The sequence below is a fragment of the Narcine bancroftii genome, chromosome 1 (genome assembly GCF_036971445.1).
Source record: "Narcine bancroftii isolate sNarBan1 chromosome 1, sNarBan1.hap1, whole genome shotgun sequence".
NCBI classification, from domain to species: Eukaryota; Metazoa; Chordata; class Chondrichthyes; order Torpediniformes; family Narcinidae; genus Narcine; species Narcine bancroftii.
The window spans coordinates 321,115,905-321,134,592 of record NC_091469.1 but is presented as its reverse complement, the minus strand read 5'-3'; the positions used below and the strand labels follow the sequence as shown (position 1 = coordinate 321,134,592).

Sequence of the window (18,688 nt, the reverse complement as noted above, 5' to 3'; positions counted from 1 at the left end):
TCAGTGAAGAAATGTTGAATCATAAACATGGACAATTAATGTGTGTCACAAAGGATGACATTGATCTTGTGGTGAGTGGTGGGGGGAGGGGTATGGTGTGATGATGGGATTTATCTGTACAAAGTTAAATGAGGAAAGTTCAGGGGAGACAGTAGGGGTAGATTTTTTTTTACACAGAATTGTGGGGCCTGGAATGCATTGACAGGAGTGGTGGTTGATGCTGAAACATTAGGGGCATTAAAGAGATTCTTAGCAGGCACACGGATAAAAGAAAAATAGAGTTACGAGCTCCTGTTTCATTTAGTGTATCACTTTGAGGGCTAGTACTGGCTGCAGCCATTCACTGCTGTAATGAGACTGGGTGGCAACATCTAATACAGACTACACCCAGTAGGAAGAGAAAGAACATTTTGTTGCTTTATCCAGGGACCCAGATGGTGAGAGAGTCATGTAAATGGAACACTGAAAGAAACAGCATTTTACTATTGACCACCAGCCATCTCATGGAACATTGAGGTGGAGTGGCTCTGTGTGAAATGGACGTCAGTTGATTTTCCCTGACAGATTAATTATTGAACCACACTGTGACCAAAGGAGTGATCACTTTGACTGTCCCATACCTGGGTTGTGGAAACATTGCGGAAGTCACATGTTTCGTTTCCCCTACGCAAGAAAAAGGGGTGTTGTGACCGCCATTCATCTGAAAGGATATTTCTCAGCAAGAAACTCAACAAGGATTCGTGAGTTTTCAGCAGTCTGGTCACTCAAACTCCCCCACCTCCTTCGTGATTACTTCTGGGCATCAGTTTAAGAGTCTTCATTTCAACACATAGTTGTGGTTAATTTAATTAATGTGTTATATTATTAATAGTTATTAATAAAAATATTGTTTTAAAAGAAAACAATAAGACTGTCTTGATGAATTTCTATTGCTGCTGTTCTGCAAAGTATCAGGAGATATTTTTTTTTAGGTATGCAGTTAGCACAACATCATGTGCCGAAGGGCCTGTACTGTACTGTGCTGTAATGTTCTCTGTTCTATGCTCTAACACTGAGCATATTGAGTACCATTATAAATGATATGTTGCACATTGTCTCTTGGGAAGATTGTAATAAACTTAAACCAAGGGTAAATGAATGCATCTAATCATTGAGAGCCACTCCATTTCTACAATAGTTATGAGCCCAGGTGACCCCAAAATCCAGCAGCAATAGAAATTCACCAAGACAAATGGTTACTTAAACAAAAGTTACTTTTAATTTTCTTCAAACATAGAAATAGGATCAAACTTTAACTTATTACTCTTAACTTAATCCCCTTCTAATTCTAAGCGCACATGTATCTCACTTCTCACACCTCCAAGTTCACCGGAATCAGGCAATTCTTATACTGTGCAAAGAATTAAACATTTATGGATTTTCACCATGTTCTGGTGCTTAAAGGTAATAGGTTCCCACTCAGGAAGGTTCTCATCGGTTTCAGAGAGGTATTTGTTGCTCATTGGACATCCACAAACTGATTCCCTCCAATCAGCACATGGACCTCAAAGGTTTTCAAAAGGCTCAGAACTCACAATGGGGTTTAAACAAGCTGACAGCTTGCCTCTGCAGAAACTGATTCTCTCTCTAACTGTCTTAGAGAATGCCTTTTTGGTCTCTTCTCTCTCTCTTTCTCTCTCTCTCTCTCTCTCTCTCTCTCTCTCTCTCTCTCTCTCTCTCTCTCTCTCTCTCTCTCTGCTTGCAAAACCACATGACCTTCTTAGAACAGCAAACTGAAACCAGACAGATTCCAGCACCGGGCCCAAACTTCTGAGCCCGTTCATCTGTTTCTTTCAAAACAAGAATCCATTACTTCACAGCAGGTCCAATGAACACCTACTTGTGAAGTCTCTTGAGCTTGGGCTCTTCTATTTGCACCTCTTTGTGAAAACATCTAGCGAAGCAGTTTTGATTATCTTTACAAAGGCTCTGGGCCTGGAGTGTCTGGTTTGAGCAGAGCTCTTGCATTTTAAATGAGATTTGTTTTGTGAAGTGTTTGTGCTTGTTTGTGACTTAGACTAAACCTCCACAATCTATCTCCTGCAAAAACATATCTATACATAATATAAAGTATAATATCCGTCACACAATCAATAAGATACACCTGAATGGCAGAAGGTCCATCCACTTTACTGCGGAACCACTCACACTTAAGTTATCCCAATCCCTGCTCTGATACAGTGTGTGATTCCACCATGCCAGGCTGCCTCATCAGACCCATCCTCCTTGTTGCTGTGCTTGACTAGGTCCATCCACCTACTGCTGAGAAATAAATTCAGACACATTAAAGATTTTTTTAAAAACTTTATTTATTTGTTCAAAAAACAAATAATATATAACATATACAACAATTAACCATAAACATGAATGTTATTTTTTATATATAGAAGAAAAAGACACATTAATGATGATGACGTCTTGGTGAAGCACTTGAGCCAGTGAATTTCATGGCTGCCATTATGGGTGAGACTACAGTTGTCTTGGCACCACATTTCTGTTCTCTGCCATGCTTTGCATCAGTTCTTTAATTTCCCTTCAGAAATTGATAAATCCTGTTGTAGACAAAGGGGGACAAAAGGGCATGGGATGAGAGATGTGGTATTTTCTAGTGAGCTTGTTGTCAAAGGACAATATTTGTTGCCTATTTCCTGGATTTGTCTCTGCATGGATTGATACTACTTCACCTGGGAGGTTGTGTGTCTTCTGATGGATGTAACAGTCCATTACACTGATCTGCAACCCCAGAAGATTATCCATGGCCAATGTCTTCCTCCAACTTCATTCATAGAAAAGTTTAGCTGCACATCTCTCTATTACCATGTGGGATCTTGCTGTTCATTCACTGGCAGTTTCCAAATCTGCATTAAGATGTATTCAATCCTGAATTGGCTGTAAAGGACTGAAAGAGTGAATATGAATGAAAACATTTTAATATTTTCCTTATCTTTTTTTCTTGTTTGACAGCCAAAGTCTACAAAGCAGACAAATACCTATCTAAGGATAAATACCCTTCCCAATTTAATCATGAATAAATTTTGAGGAAGAGAGAAATTGGCACTTCAGCAAAATAAAAATGGACAAATACCATTTTGATAAATGAATTAAATTACCCTGTCACTTTATAAACTTGTAAAATGATGTTAATATAAGCAGAGCAATGAAATTCCACACATGAATGTGCCTTAATTACCAAAAAGAAGTCACTTTGATCTGATTATTCACTTTCAATAAGGTTCACTAAACATCCAAACTACATTTTTTTTCAAATTAGGCTTTATTCACAATAAGAAAATATAAATACCATGCACAGACTTCTCACAGTGTATTGAGAGGCTGATGTTGAAGCGCATGCAGCCACGTGCATCTGTTCCAATTTGCCAATCGCACAACAGGTCTGATGTAGATGCCATCTCAATGTATTGTACAGTCAGTTTGTTTACATTTCTTCTTGGTTTATGTTTCTTTTTTGTATACATGTCTTATTTCTTGAGTACAGTTTATACATTATCACTGCATATTTATTTTTTCTGCTTTTGAACAGTTAGTTTCTTTATATATCTTTATTTAAATTTTTTTCTTTTCCACATGTATATTTTCTTGAATACAGTTTACACAACAGGTACACGATCCTTTATCCGAACATCTAAAATGCGGAATGCTCCAAAATCCGGCAAATAGAGACCGGTGGTTGGAGGAGGCGGCCGAGGGACCGGCGGTCAGGGGAGGCAGCTGGGGGAGACTGCCAGGTGGCCGAGGGACTGGCGGTCAGGGGAGGCAGCCGGGGGAGACTGCTGGGTGGTCAGGGGAGGCGGCCGAGGAACCGGCAGTCGGTGGAGATATCCGGGCAGCTGAGAGACTGCGGTCGGGGGAGATGGCTGAGGGACTGCAGTCGGGAGAGACGTCCGTCCGAGCAGTCAGAGATGGCCGAAGGACCGGCGGTTGGGGGAGGTGGCCGAGGGACTGGCGGTCGGGGGAGTTGTCTGGGCAGCTGAGGGACTGCGGTTGGGGGGAGGCAGACGGGCGGCCGAGGGACCGCAGTTGGGGGAGACAGCCAAGGGACCGTGGTCGGGGGAGACGTCCATACTGCTGAGGGACCGGCGGTCGAGGAGACATCCAGGCAGCCAAGGGACCGTGGTTGGGGGAGACGCCCAGGCAACTGGAAGGGGGTGGGGGTGGATACAGCAGCACAATTTGGGTGGGCTTTCTGAAATCCGGAAAAATCCGAAATTCAGACACACTGTCCCCCAAGGGTTCCAGATAAAGGATCATGTATCTGTACCAATAATTAGAAATTTTGCCTACCCTGCAAGAAATAGAATCTCGGGGTTGTATGTAATGTCATTCATGTACTCTGACAAAAGATTTGAATATTACAAGTTATAGCTGCAAATAGAAAAAGTATGTCAGAAGGAAAATGTCAAAATAATTATAGTGGAAATGGGGATTGGAAAAGTCAGGAGGGTACTGGATCTCAGGAGAGAGAGAGAGTTTGTAGAATGCCTATGGGATGGATTTTTGGAGCAGCTTGTCAAGAAGTCCACCAGGGGATTGGTGGTTTTGGATTGGGTGATGTGTAATGAACTGGAGGTGTTTAGGGAATTAAATGTCATGGAACCCTTGGGAAGTAGTGGTCATAATATGATTGAGTTCAGTTTCAAATTTGAAAAGGAGAAGCTGATAATCTGGTGTGGAACAAAGGAAATTACAGTGGGATGAGAGAAGAACTGGCCTGTTGACTGGAAAATTAAGCTAGATGGTGGGACGGCAGAACAGAATTAGATGATATTTCTACAAGAAATAAAGAAAGTGCAGAATTGATATATTATAATAAAAAAGAAAATTATGAATGGAAAAATGGCATGAATGTGGGTAACAAGAGAGGATAAGGCTAAAACAAAAGCAAAAGGAAGGGCATACAAGGAAGGAAAAATTAGTGGAAAAACAGAGGACTGGGAATCTTAAAAACTTACAGAAAGAAATGAAGAATGTCATTAGGAAAGAAAAGATGAATTATGAAAGGAAGTTGGCAAATAAAATACAAAAGGATGCTAAGTTTTTTTAAATATATGAAGAGTGAGAGAGACATGAGTAGATATAGGACCAACTAAAAATGGTGCTGGAGAAATTATAATGGGTAACAAACAGAGGCCAGAGGAACTAAATGAGTATTTTGCATCAGTCTTCACTGAGGAAGATCATAGCAATATACCCAATAGAGGTCTCAGGGAATAGAATTAAGTAAATCAAGATTACTGGAGAGAAAATGCTTGGGAAGCTAAATGGAGTCTCCTGGACCACCCACATGTTATGAAGGAGATGCCTTTGGAGATTGTGGAGGCATTGGAAATTTTTTCTGGCATAGTTCCAGAGGACAGGAAGGTCGCAGATGTAGTTCTGCTGTTTAAGATGTCAGTAGTTAGAAAGTTATTAGAGTCGGTCCTCAAGGACGAGGTGCATGGCATGATATTGCAGAGAGACTTGGACAGTTTAGGAGAGTGGGCAAAGAAATGGCAGATGAGAAACAATATTGAGAAATGTGCAGTTGTAGATTTTGGAAGAAAAAATAAACAGATTATTATTTAGATGGGGAGAAAATTTAAAATTCAGAAGTGCAAAGGGATGGGTATCCTCATGGAGGATACCCTTAAAAGTTAATTTCCAAGTTGGATTGGCAGTAAAGAAAGCGAATGCTATGTTGACATTCATTTCTAGTGGAATAGTGCACAAGAGTAAAGAGCTGTTGATGATGCTCTGTGGGGCCCTGTTGAGACTTCATTTGCAGTACTGTGTGCAATTTTGGGCCACTTATCTTAGAAGGGATGTAATGTTGGAGAGAGTTCAGGGAAGGTTTACCAGGATGATTCCTGGAATGCAATGGAGTGTTTATTGGTTCTTGGACTGTACTCATTGGAATATAGAAAAATGAGAGGGGGGGTCTCAAATGCTGAAAGGATTGGACAGAGTAGATGTGAATAAGATGTTTCCCTTGGTGGATGAGTCCAGGATAAGAGGGCACAGTCTTGGAATTAGAGGGTACTCATTTAAAATGGAGAAATCTTTTTAGCTAGTGGATCGTGTATTTGTGAAATTCATTGCCATATACAGCTGTTGAGGGCTGATCATTGGAGGAGTTTAAGGGGAAGATTGATGGGTACTTAATTAGTCAACTTATCAAGGGATATGGGGAAAAGGCCAGAAATTGGACCTGTCTGTGAGAATGGTTTAGGTCATGGTGGAGTGTGGAGAAGACTCGATGGACCAAATGGACTACTACTTCTGCTCTTTTATCTTGTTGTGATGTTTAACATTCACAGTGTCATATATGGACATACATAAATGAAAATAGTTCACACTTTTCACATTCATAGTGTCATAAACTATTTAAAACATATTTTCTACTAAAGTGCTCAACCCTGGATTATTACCCCTTTTGTTGTTTGAGGAATACCTTTTCTTGATATCTTATAATCATGGCTCTTATCTATACCTGCTTGCGCTGCTCTGGCTCCAAAGTGCAAGATTCATCCCCTTCTTGGAGCAATGTTTGGTGGGTTTAACAATAACAGGTTGAGTGTGCATTGGAGCAAACACTGGCAGTTGTGTTTCATCAGCTGTGTTACCAACTAGATCAGCAGCGATGGGAATTTACCGCAATATTATCTTCAAAATAATAATTTTATTATTAATTATTAATAACATAACACTTTTTACATAATTCTGAACTTAACCTCACTCTGTGCAAGTGTGTGTGTGTTAAAACCCAGACTATTATTGTTTAAGCTGGGTTCTGAAGATATGATTTTAAAGTTCAATCTCAGAAAGCTTTGGTGTTGAAACTCAAAGTCTTTACTGTTGTTCAAAAGCAAATATGGAGTTAGTGTGAGGTGTCAGATTTCTTTAAACTCACACATTTCTTGTAGAGTTATTTTCAGAGAATTGTCTCTTCATACGAATTATTTTCCACAAATTCCCCTCTTTTGCATGGAGATTTCGGAATCTATGTTGCATGTGATGAACCTGTCCTCTTTTCAAAGAGACAGTGAAGTGGCTGTTTCCTTCCATGATGATTTCACTAACCCTGGAAAGATCTGAACGAAGTAACCATCTAAAAATGGTTATGTTTCAAATGCAAGATTATGTTTGCTTTCTTAAACAAAAGTGGCCATTTCCATGGACACAACGAGGCTGCCCTCTTTATCTTAAAGTGAGTCTTCCTCCTTCCTAAGCCAATTATTCTGTGTTCTCCTTTGACCAGGAGTAACATGTAGCAATACCTTTTCTGGCTACTGTATTTTCAATCCTGTCTTCCCCACAGGATGGTCCACAACTTTTGGTTTCAAAATGCCTCTGTTTCAGTAATATGTTTCTCTAAAATATCTCAGCATGTGACATCCTTTCTGTCTTTGAAGTTCGCAATGCCTTCTTCAAGAGTATTAATCATGAGCCAATGGACTCAGGGCTGTCTACTGGCCATTGAATCAAAAGTCAGCTTTGTTTGCACAGGTGCTTATCCTGAGCAAGCACTATTGTTCTAATACTTGAATGAAATATTCATTTCTAATATGTATTGCTGTTTTACCAGCTGTTCAACTCTGAAAATAGCTTGCCATCTCAAGAATTTATGTGTGTGTATCCAACCCACAATATATATATAATATTTTAACTTTAAAGATTAATATTAGCAGAAATACTTCACAACTGACATGATTGGGGGTTTGTAACTTAATTTTATTAGGTGCTGGGAAAGAAATTGAAAGTTTGTCAACCAAATTATAGTAATTAATGACATTTCTTTCAAGAGCAGAGAAAATAGTAACTCAGCATCAATTGAAAACTATGCAAGAATGATGAAAAGTTGTGTTTCCCTTCTCCATCCATTTTCTCACTTACCATGCAGTCTGCGGAGCATGGCTACTTGAGTACTGGTTTGTCTGGAGAACATGACAGATCTGGAACTTGCACATTGGGGGGGCAACGCTTCAATTTGTTACAGGTGGTCCTACCTGGATGTTTCCTTCTCTTGTAAATACATGCCAGCGAACATGAATCATTTCACTGGATAATTATTTTCTTCCTAAACATTTTATGGATTTTGGGCTGCTTATTATGAAATTTTTAGTATTTTCCTATGTTGTGCCTTTTTTGTATATACTATGTGATATTTCTGTCATATTTTGTCTACTAATATACAATTCACAAAGCAAGCAGTTTTGGTCAGTCCAAGCATGCCTATGCTCAGTGCAGGTGCTATGCAAATGTCTTGTCCCTGGGAATGCTTTATCAGCATAGATGAAGACAGGCTATAAAAGCAGGTCACATATACAGATGCTGTGCATTACATTGATTAAATGCATTTTGATGCACATGCTCTTCAGGCAATAACATAGTGTTCTTAACAACAGCAGTCACTGCATTCACACTGGGACTTCTTTCCCGCTGTTCTTGGTGCAGTCAGTGACGAACATGATGAAAGGTTGCACCAGGACATTGCGACGATGGAATAGCAGTATTAGGGCAACTAGAATCCACAAATTCCAGCAGACTATTGTTGTCACTGACATGAGAGGCATCAGATGTTGAGTACAAATGAAAATCAGCGGCAAAATATACTTAGGTATGCAACATGTCAGCATCATCATGCAATTAAACATGCTAAATTCAATAAAAGTTAATTTAATGTTTCTTCAGCTTTTTACGTGATGCAGCAAATCTGAAATTATCTTATTTTTTTCCCCCCAGGAAGTGAACCATTTGAAAACATTATTTTTGCAGTGATTTGAATGATGTAGGGTGACTGATCAATGATTTTAGTTGTTATACATCCAAAACACTGACCAATCTACACTGGTCAGCAATTATTAGGTAATGTAACACCTGTCAACATTTCATTCCATTGAATATAAAGGTCTGTCAAATAGGTATTTGTCAGATTGCCACCCATGTCTTAAGATGATTGAATAATGACCTGAAATGTACAGAGATCATTTGATCTGGAGGTGGATGATATTAAAGGGAAAGGTAGCTATGGAATTTGAGGCCATAACTCCAGGACACTCATTCCTGAAATCGCTCTGACATTCAGTTGGCCACTTTAGACCAGCTATTCTCAACCTTTATTCTTGTATTTCCCCCGTTAGGACTGGTCAAAATTTATGAGCCCTCCCCCCGAAGCCGTCACACTTTGGTTTTGGCCTTGTTTCCTACTGACTGCATAACAAGCATAAATAAAATATTTATGTCACATGATAAGAAAACAAGGTTCCTACTTAAATGTACTGTGGGGGGGGGTGCATAGGGACCCATTGAGAATAGTTGCTCTAAACCCTAACGTCTATTCCTCACCTTGTTTCTGTAACTCTCAGAGGATTTGCTTAAGAATATTCAGTTAATCTGTCTTGATGTTTCTAATTTAACTCCCAGTCCCAGCAGGATTTTGTAGGAGAGACTTCCAGATTTCCTTGCCCCTGAGGTGAAAAAGGTAATCCTTGATATCATTCTTGCATACTCCAGTTCTAATTTTAAGGTTTCAAGTCAAGCTTATTGTCTTCTGATTGTATGTGGTTGTAACCTGATGAAACAGCATTCTCCAGTCCTTGGTGCAAAACATGCAGACACACAAACAGACAAAAAAATACATATGCAGAACAAGTATTTCATCTATACAAATAAATAAATAAATATTGCTTCATGAATATGAGAGTTCGGATGGTCAGTGTGAGCAGTTTCTCTGGTCGTTCAGCATTCTCGCTGCCCAAGGGAAGAAGGTGTTCCTCAGCCTGGTGGTGCTGGCTCTGATTCTCCTGTATCTCATTCCCAACGTGAGCAGCTGAAAGATGCTGTGTGGTGGGGTAGAAGGGGTCCTCAATGATTTTGCACACCCTCTTCAGACAACAATCCCAGAAGATCACATCGATAGGGGGGTGGGTGGGGGAAAGAGACTCCAGTGATGCTCTCTACCACTATTATGGTCTCATGGATTGACCTGATCCATTTCTCTGCAGAAACATTACCCCACTGTGATGCAGCCAGCTAGGATGTTCTTGATGGAAGTCGTATAGAAGGTTGGCATAATGGTAGCTATTGGCCTTGTCCACTTTATCTTCTCAGGAAATATAGTTCCTGACAACTGAAGAGATGTGTGACCACAATAGGTCGCTAGTTAAGTGAACTTCAAGGAACTTGGTGCTCTCCACTGTAGATGTGTAGTGGAGAGTGTTGTTCCTGGCCCTCCTCTTGTCCACAATCATCTCCTTCATCTTGTCCACAGAAAGACTCAGGTTGCACCTTTTCATGAGATTTTCCACCTCTTCTCTGTGGTGCATCTCATTGTTGTTGCCACCTGCAAACTTGATGACACTGTTGGAGCTGGATCTGGCGATGCAGCTGAGGGTCAATAGCATTCATAGGAGTGGGTTGAGCGCACAGTCCTGAGGTGCGCCGGTGTTCAGCATGTCAGTGCTCGACAAACTGCTACTGACCTAGACAGACTGTGGTCTTTCAGTTAAGAAGTCCACAATCCAATTACAGAGAGGGATGTTGCGTCCCAGCGAAGGCAAATTCTCCACCAGCCTCTGGGAAATGATCATATTAAATGCCGAGCTGAAGTCAATGAACAGCATATGAGGTGTCATTCTTCAGGTGGGTCAGAATTGAGTGAAGGACCAAAATTATAGTATTATCTGTGGAATGGTTTCTTCTCGAGGTGAATTGAAACGGGCCCAGTGAGGTGCTGAAGATGTCTATGAACATTTGTTTCTGATTCCTCCGCCAGAGAAAATAGCTCTTGCTTTCTCTCCAAGCTCAGTTAAATCAGTCCCCCAATATTTTACATTGAAGAGAATTTTTAATATAGTAAGTTGTGATTCATCTTGTGTAATGTTCAACGTGAGTTCCTGATTTTGAAACAAAATGGTTGTAGAAATGGTATGGCTGGATCTCAGCCATTTATTTTGACCGCATATCATTGGACACTGATATCAAGATACAAGTAAACATTTTTAGCATTGTCTTCTTTCACAAGCCACTTAAAGGACCAGATAAGTTTGGAAAGTTTGTGGTTAAGACTTATATTTTAAAAAAAATGTTTTTAATTACTGGCAAAAAAACCAATGCATGACTCGATAACACAGATGAAGTGGAGATTCGGAGGTTGATGGCAGAAACATATAGAGGACTATCCATCAATTTAGCAGGAAACTGCAATTACTATTTCAGCTGTGTGAGTAGAGGAATTTTACAGTGAGGCAAGGAAGACAATCCAATGAATAAAAGAAGAATGGATTGTTCTGACAGTGAAGTGTAGAGAATGGGCAAAACTGAACATTTTGATTTTGAGTTGATTGGTGGAAATTAGATATATGTATTCCAAACATAATTGCTGATGGCATGGAGACTACTGCACTCCTTGGGCAATTAACCTACCAACCTACACATTCTGTAGTGTGGGAGGGAACTCGCGCATCCAACTGGTGTTCATGGGCAGAAACAGAAAAATGGCCACGGAGAACGCCCAAGGTCAGGACTGAACCTGAATTGCTGAAACTGTGAGGTGGGCGGCAGCTACACTTGTTCTGCAGGTCAGTGGTGAGTGGGGCGCAGCAGGGGCAGTGCTGGCTCCACAAATTTTCGCGATATACAGGACACGAACGATCTGGAAGAAGAGACCGAGTGTAGCGTACATGTAAGTTTTTTGATGATGTGAAACCGAGTGGAAAAGCAACTTGTGCAGAAGATGTGGCGAGTCGACAGAGGTATAGCGATAGGTTCAGTGAGTGGGCAAGGGTTTGGAAGATAAAAAATAGATCATCATTTAAATGGTGAAAATCACAGCATGCAGTTGTGCAGATGGACTCGGGAGAGAGCTTGTGCATGAATTACAAAAAGTTGGTTTGCTGGTGCAAATGGTGATAAAGAAAACAAATGGAACGTTGGACTTCATTGTTCGAGGGACTAAGTTTAAGAGTAGGGAGGTTCTGCTGCAAGTTCCAAAGGAAGCTTCAGATCTACTGATGGATTCAGAATAATGAGAGCCTGCACAGAATTTGTAACCATATTGATTACAACAGAAGTGGTGTGGCCCTGGGGCGTGAAGTGAGGAGAAACACAAGTACCCGTTTCAAAATATTTTTTGTTTAAGTTAATGTTTGTTTTTAGCGGCATTCAGATTTTATTTTCCCAAATGTTCATTTTTTTCAAATTAATTGTTTTTCTCATTTGAGTTTTATTAATATTTCTGGACGGCAGAACTATTTGGCAGTATGTATATCAATAAGATAAAAAGAGTGGAGCAAAGATTTACTAGGACTTCAGGAATTGATTACAGGGAAAGGTTAAACAGGTTAGGACTTTATTCCCCGGAGCATAGAAGAATGAGGGGAGATTTGATAGAGGTACTGAAAATTATGAGGGGGATAGACAGAGTAAAGGTAGATAGGCTTCTTCCACTGAGGGTTAGTGAGATACAAACTGGAGGACATGGGTTAATGGTGAAAGGGGAAGAGTTTCGGGAGAACATGAGGGGGAACTCGTTCACATGGAGAGAAGTGGGAGTGTGGGACCAGCTGCCAGCTGAGGTGGTGAATATGGGCTCAATTTTAGCATTTAAGAAGAATTTAGACAGGTACGTGGATGGGAGAGGTATGAAAGGCTATTGGCTGGGTGCAGGTCAGAGGGACCAGGCAAAAAAAATGGTTCGACACACACCAAAAGGGCTGAAGGGGCCTGATTCTGCGCTTCTACGGTTCTATGAACTTGTGCATCATTCGCACCTCCAAGATACCAAGGTAACAATTTTACTTTAGGAGTGGGGCTTCCTCATTGCACTGATGAATTCCCCACCATCTCATGGACCACATCACTAGAATCCAAGGCACTTCTGCATATCAAGGTAAGATTTCTATGTCTGGATTACCTACATCCAGATGTGCAGTGACCACAAACATCAGGCTTGTGCCAGGAAGATTTAATTTTTATAAATGTGTTTTTTTTTTAAAGATTTAATCCACTATTTCTCAGAATCAGAATCAGAATTTATTGTCATAAACACGTCACAAAATTTGTTGTTTTGCAGCAGCATCACAGCAGAAATATTTAGCTATCAAATTAATTTAAAAATAAATACACTAGTGCAAAAATAGGATAAAGTGAGGTTGTGTCTGTGGTTCATTGTCCATTCAGGAAACTGATGGTGGAAGGGAAGAAGCTGACCTTGTGCCACTGGGTGTTCGTCTTCAGGCTCTTGCACCTCTTTCCTAATGGTAACAGTGGGAAGAGGCCATGGTCTGCGTGGGGAGGGTCCTTGACCATAAGACACCACTTCTTGTAGATGTCCTTGATAGAGTGGAGGTTGATGGCCACATTGGTGCTGGCTGAGTTCACAACTCTTTAGTTTTTCTTTACTGCCTTGTGCATTGGCACCTTCATGCCAGACAGTGATGCAACCAGTCAGAATGCTCTATAGAAGGTCGCAAGTGGTGACATACCAAATCTCCTCAAATTCCTCATGAAGTAAGCCTTCTTTATGATTGCATCAACATGGAAACCCCAGCACAGATCCCTAGAGATGTTGACTCCCAGGAACTTGAGGATCTTAACCCCTTCCATTGCTGACCCATTGATAGGATTGTTTCGTGTTCTCCCTGATTTCCCCCTCCTGTCGTCCACAATCAGCTCCTTGGTTGTGTTCACATTGAGTGTAAGGTTGCTGTTGTGGCACCACTTAACACATTGATCAATTTCCCTCCTGAACGCTTCCTCATTGCCGACTTTGATTCTGCCAGTGACCGTGATGTCATCAGCAAATTTGTAGATCGCATTTGATTTATGCCAAGCCACACAGTCATGGGTGTAGAGTGAGTTGAGCAATGATTGCTCATTGAAGGAACAAGGGAAACATTTGAAAAATTCTTCTCCTTAAAACAGTGGTTCCCAACCTTTTTCTTCACACTCACATACCACCTTAAGCAATCCCTTACTAATCAAAGAGCACCGATGACAAAGTGGTATGTGAGTTGGAAGAAAAAGGTTGGGAACCACTGCCTTAAAGGATGTTCTGCCATCATTTAAAGGGAAGTTACTGAAACGATTTAGAGGCAGTTTGATTAGCGCAATACCTTTACAGCACCAGTGATCAGGACCAAGGTTCGAATCCCGCGCTGTCTGTATGTTCCCCCCATGTCTGCATGGGTTTTCCCCAGGGGCTCCGGTTTCTTCCCACCCCTCGAAATGTTCTGGGGGTGTGGGTTAATTGGATTTAAATTGGGCAGCATGGGCCGAAATGGCCTGTTACTGTGCTGTGTCTAAATTTCTAAAAGAAAATCTGAAATATCTCAGAAATGAGATCACAGTTACATAAATCTGATTAAGAAGTTGACATCTGAAAGATGTCATCCTTTTCTGTTGGTTTAAATCTTGCAATACTTTTGGACCTACTATAAATGTCATTATTATTGTTGATGTTGGTGTTGTGAACCTGATTAGCTCCAGTGCTCAACCCTGCAAACTAACAATGTGATGTATTTTGAGTGCAGTGAGCTTGGCGTTTTACAAGGCTTATTACACCTTCCAATCTACAGAGCAGGCAGAGAGATAAAAAAACAAGCAAGCCTTAGAACAATGCATTTGTGGTTTAATTGGAATCCCATTGCCTTCTCAAATATCTTCTGCTCGGCAGTGTTTTTGAGAATATGTTACTGAGGGCCCTGTGGAATTTATTTGATAAATATGAACATGTCACGGTCTACAATTACCACAGTGAAAATATGTAAACTTACGGTTGAAGTGAAATCAGCCAGTGTAATATTAGTATTCCAATATGAATATGTACAGCCTGATTTTGTTTTATCGTTTTCTTTGTCATGTAATATCAAAGCAATTTTAGGATTATTATTATTTGCATTCCTACAGTTGTGACTTCAATACATAGAGGGAGACTCTGTGTTGTCTTGGGTCAGGCAAGTGATGGCACTTGTATATTTATTGTCATCTTGGATTATCTGAATATTCGTCAAGTAAAGGCTTATGATCATGCTGAGGAGTTCCTGAAGTAAGATATTGAAGGAAGCCCGTTGATGTACCACAAAAGGCTGAATCGTGAAACCATCAGGCTTTTAATGGCTAAAGACCTCAACACAACTATCCATCTCCTTGACTGATCACAGGGGCTATGGGTAGAATCAATCTCGAAAGGCGTGTCCAATTGGTAGCAATCGTGATGTAACAATGGTTTTCCACACCCAGAGATTGAAGAGGACATCGAGCAATATCTGGGAATCAAGCAAGGGTTGGAGAAGGTTGACCCAACCATTGTTTCATGTGCACAGGAATACAACAGGGAGTGAATAGTGTTCTCTGAAGAGCTTTGCCATGGTTAGTTTAGCAACAGCACCCTCAATGGATCTCCAATCCTGATTTGGAAGAATTCAACATAAAATGTAGGTGTAAAAATCACATTAGATTTCAAATTTATTGTCAGAGTACATACATGACATCACATACAACCCTGAGATTCTTTTTCACATGTAAACAAAGACCTGTAAACTAACTGTACAATACAGAGAGGAAAAAAAAGAATGAAGTGCAATAGAAACTGAGTCCCTGATTGAGTTTGTTGTTGAAGAGTTTGACAGTGGAAGGGTAGCAGCTGTTCCTGAATCTGGTGCTGTGAGTCTTGTGGCACCTGCACCTCTTTCCTGATGGTAGCAGCGAGAACAGAGCATGTGCTGGGAGGTGTGGATCCTTGATGATTGCTGCTGCTTTCCTATGGCAGCATTCCCCGTGGTGGGAAGAGTTTTCCTTGTGATGTCCTGGGCTGTGTCCACTACCTTTTGCTGGGCTTTATGCTTGGGGCTATTGGTGCCCCCATAGCAGATCATAATGCAGCTGATCAGCACACTTTCCACCACACCTCTGTAGAAATTTGCCAGAGCTTCCAAATCATACCAAACCTTTGCAAACTCCTGAGGAAATAGAGGTGTTGACGTGCTTTCTTCATGATGCCATAAGTGTGTTGGGTCCAGGAAAGACCCTCCGAGATGGTGACTCCCAAAAACTAAAATTTGCTTACCCTCTCCACCTCTGATCCCCCATTGATGACTGGATTGTACACCTCTGCTTTTCCCTTCCTGAAGTCAACATTCATGACCTTGAGTACAAGGTTGTTGTGGTGCACCATTCAGCCAGGTTTTCAATCTTCCTACTGTTTGCTCACTCCTCACCCCTTTATGTACAACCACTACCAAGGTGTCATCGGCAAATTTGTAGATGGTGTTGTTGTCAAATCGAACCGCACAGTCATAGGTGTAAAGTGAGTAGAGCAGGGGGCTAAGAGCACAGCCCTGTGGTGCTCCGGTACTGATGGAGATTGTGGAAGAGATATTCTGACCAATCCTTAATGATAGTAGTCTGTATCCATAATCCAATTACACAGTGGGGTGTTGAGTCTCAAGTCATGGAGTTTACTGATCAGTTTTGAGGGCATGAATGTGTTAAATGCCAAACTGTAGTCGAAAAAGATCATCCTAATGTATTAATCTTTGCTGTCTAGGTGTTCCAGGGTTTTGTGTACAGCCAATGAGAAGGCAGCCTGTTACTGTAATAGGCGAACTGGAATGGATCCATGTCATCACTCAAATAGCAGCTGATATGCTTCAAAGCCTTTCAAAGCACTTCGTCACTGTTGATGTGAATGCAACTGGTGGATAGCCATTTAGGCAGATTACCACACTCTTCTCAGGTCCCAGTATGATTGACACCTGTTTGAAACAGGTGGGTACTGCTCCCTGCCAGAGTGAGATGTTGAAGATATCTGTGAATACATTGGCAAGTTGATCACCCCAGATGTTTAATCCTTGGCTGGGTGGTCCGTCCGGGCCAGATGATTTCCTTGTATTCACTCTCCTGAAGGCAGGCCATATATCATCCTCAGATACAGACAGGAGAGGATCATCAGGGGACATGTGGGTGCACAGTGGTGGTTCTTTCTTGTTCTTGTGGTCAAATCAGGTGTAAAAGGCATTGAGTTCATCAGTATTGAACCAAGATGCCTGATTAAGCCATGTGCAATATTCTTATTGCAGTCCTAATACCACATAAAAAGGATGTTTGACTATGCCACTGAGGATTGATCGTTTGCATTACCAAATATGGTATCAAGCTGGGGCAGCTTGACTACAGAGATTCTGCTTTCAAATTCCCCAATAACATGAATTACATCAAATGGCAAAGCAAGTAACAAATGATGGAAATATTAAGCAGGCAAGGCTGCATTTGTGATTAGTCTTCAATGTACAAGCATAGACATGAACCTGTTTCCCTCCTCCCTGAATTGCATCCCCCTTTGGAAAAGGAGCCTTGCCTTTAAATCTGACCTTGTTCGATCCATTGGCATCCCGAGCCCCAGATCCAGACCTCCGATGCGATCAGGAAGCCTTCAGCACCCGAGGCTCTTTGGGAGCCCTTCTTGCCCTTCGTGCACTCACAAATCCCAGTCCCAATACCTGATTCCCTTGAGCCAGTCTCCAGCAGCCCGCAGCCTGTGTGAGTCCTCTGGCTATAAGTCACCAGCAGCCTCTGTGAGTCCCTCAGCCACAGTTCAGTGACCGCCTGCAGCCTGTGTGGGGTCCTTCATGTGCTGAGCCTCTAACTGGTCAGCTGCCATGGTCACTATCCTGTAGGGTCATCTCCTCTGCTTCTTCTCAATGGAGGGGGATGTTCTCCCCTTTTCTGGTGGCCTTCGTTGCTCCACTGCTTCTCTGGAATCTGCAGCATATCACCTCGGAAGCTTCAGAAACAATGCTTAACAACGTACAGCCTTGCCTTGCTTATCTCTGTGGCTGGGGCACTTACCATCACATTCTTTTGGTTGAATATTCCCATTCTCGTGGAAACGCACGCTGTATAAAAAGTTCAGAACGGAAATGAGGGAGCCATTCCCATTCCGACATTTTACTTCCTAGATCCCTTGTCAATTTCCTGGAACGCCTGCAGTCTAAACTGAACTTCAGGCATTCCGTGAGCAGCAGAATAGGACATTGCCACAGTAGCGTTGCCAGTCCTGCCACTTTACTTACTGCACCGGTATGCTGTCTAAACTCGCGTAAAGCAACAGGGATTTAGAGTTTTGGTTGTTCACGTCTGAACCAGCAATGCCGCGATGTTGGACATTGAGTTTCCAATAGCTCAGTGGTTAGAGCACTGGACTTGTAAAGCAGGGGTTGTGAGTTCGTTCCTTGCTGGGGCGCCATTTCTCTGAGGGGTTCTGGACAAGGAGGCGACTCTCTGTGCTCCTTAGAGTAGACAAAGTTAAAGAATTTCATGCATGTTGCATTCTAAATGTAATATTTCTTGACAATAATGGAACCTTCACCTTTATTCTTCAGACCGGTACAATCACGCAAAGTCCATCTGAAAAACATAAATGAATCCAGCTGACCTGACAATTGTGACTGCAACTTCAAAATAATTCATTGTATGTGAGGTGCAAATAAATCCTATTCATTCAGCATAATTATATAATAGAAGCTTTGATTTGTGTCTGTGCCGTTTTGTAAACAAGCCTGCATCATGAACAGATATTTACCCTGAACATTGAAAGTATTCACATACAAGTCTTTACTTTTGGTCCTTATCACTGATGCCCAGTCAGCACCAT

General features: G+C 41.4%; 1 protein-coding gene and 1 long non-coding RNA gene across 13 annotated transcripts in view; both read left to right on the top strand.

The window, feature by feature from the left end:
• Nucleotides 1-18,688, top strand: part of ctnnd2b (catenin (cadherin-associated protein), delta 2b) — a 1,542,927-nt gene that overhangs the window by 533,646 nt on the left and 990,593 nt on the right. The gene's annotated exons all lie outside the window — the stretch shown is intronic.
• Nucleotides 109-18,483, top strand: LOC138751970 (uncharacterized). The gene is made up of 3 exons (XR_011350295.1): nt 109-740; nt 16,583-16,803; nt 18,417-18,483. It is a non-coding gene; the product is annotated as an uncharacterized lncRNA (long non-coding RNA).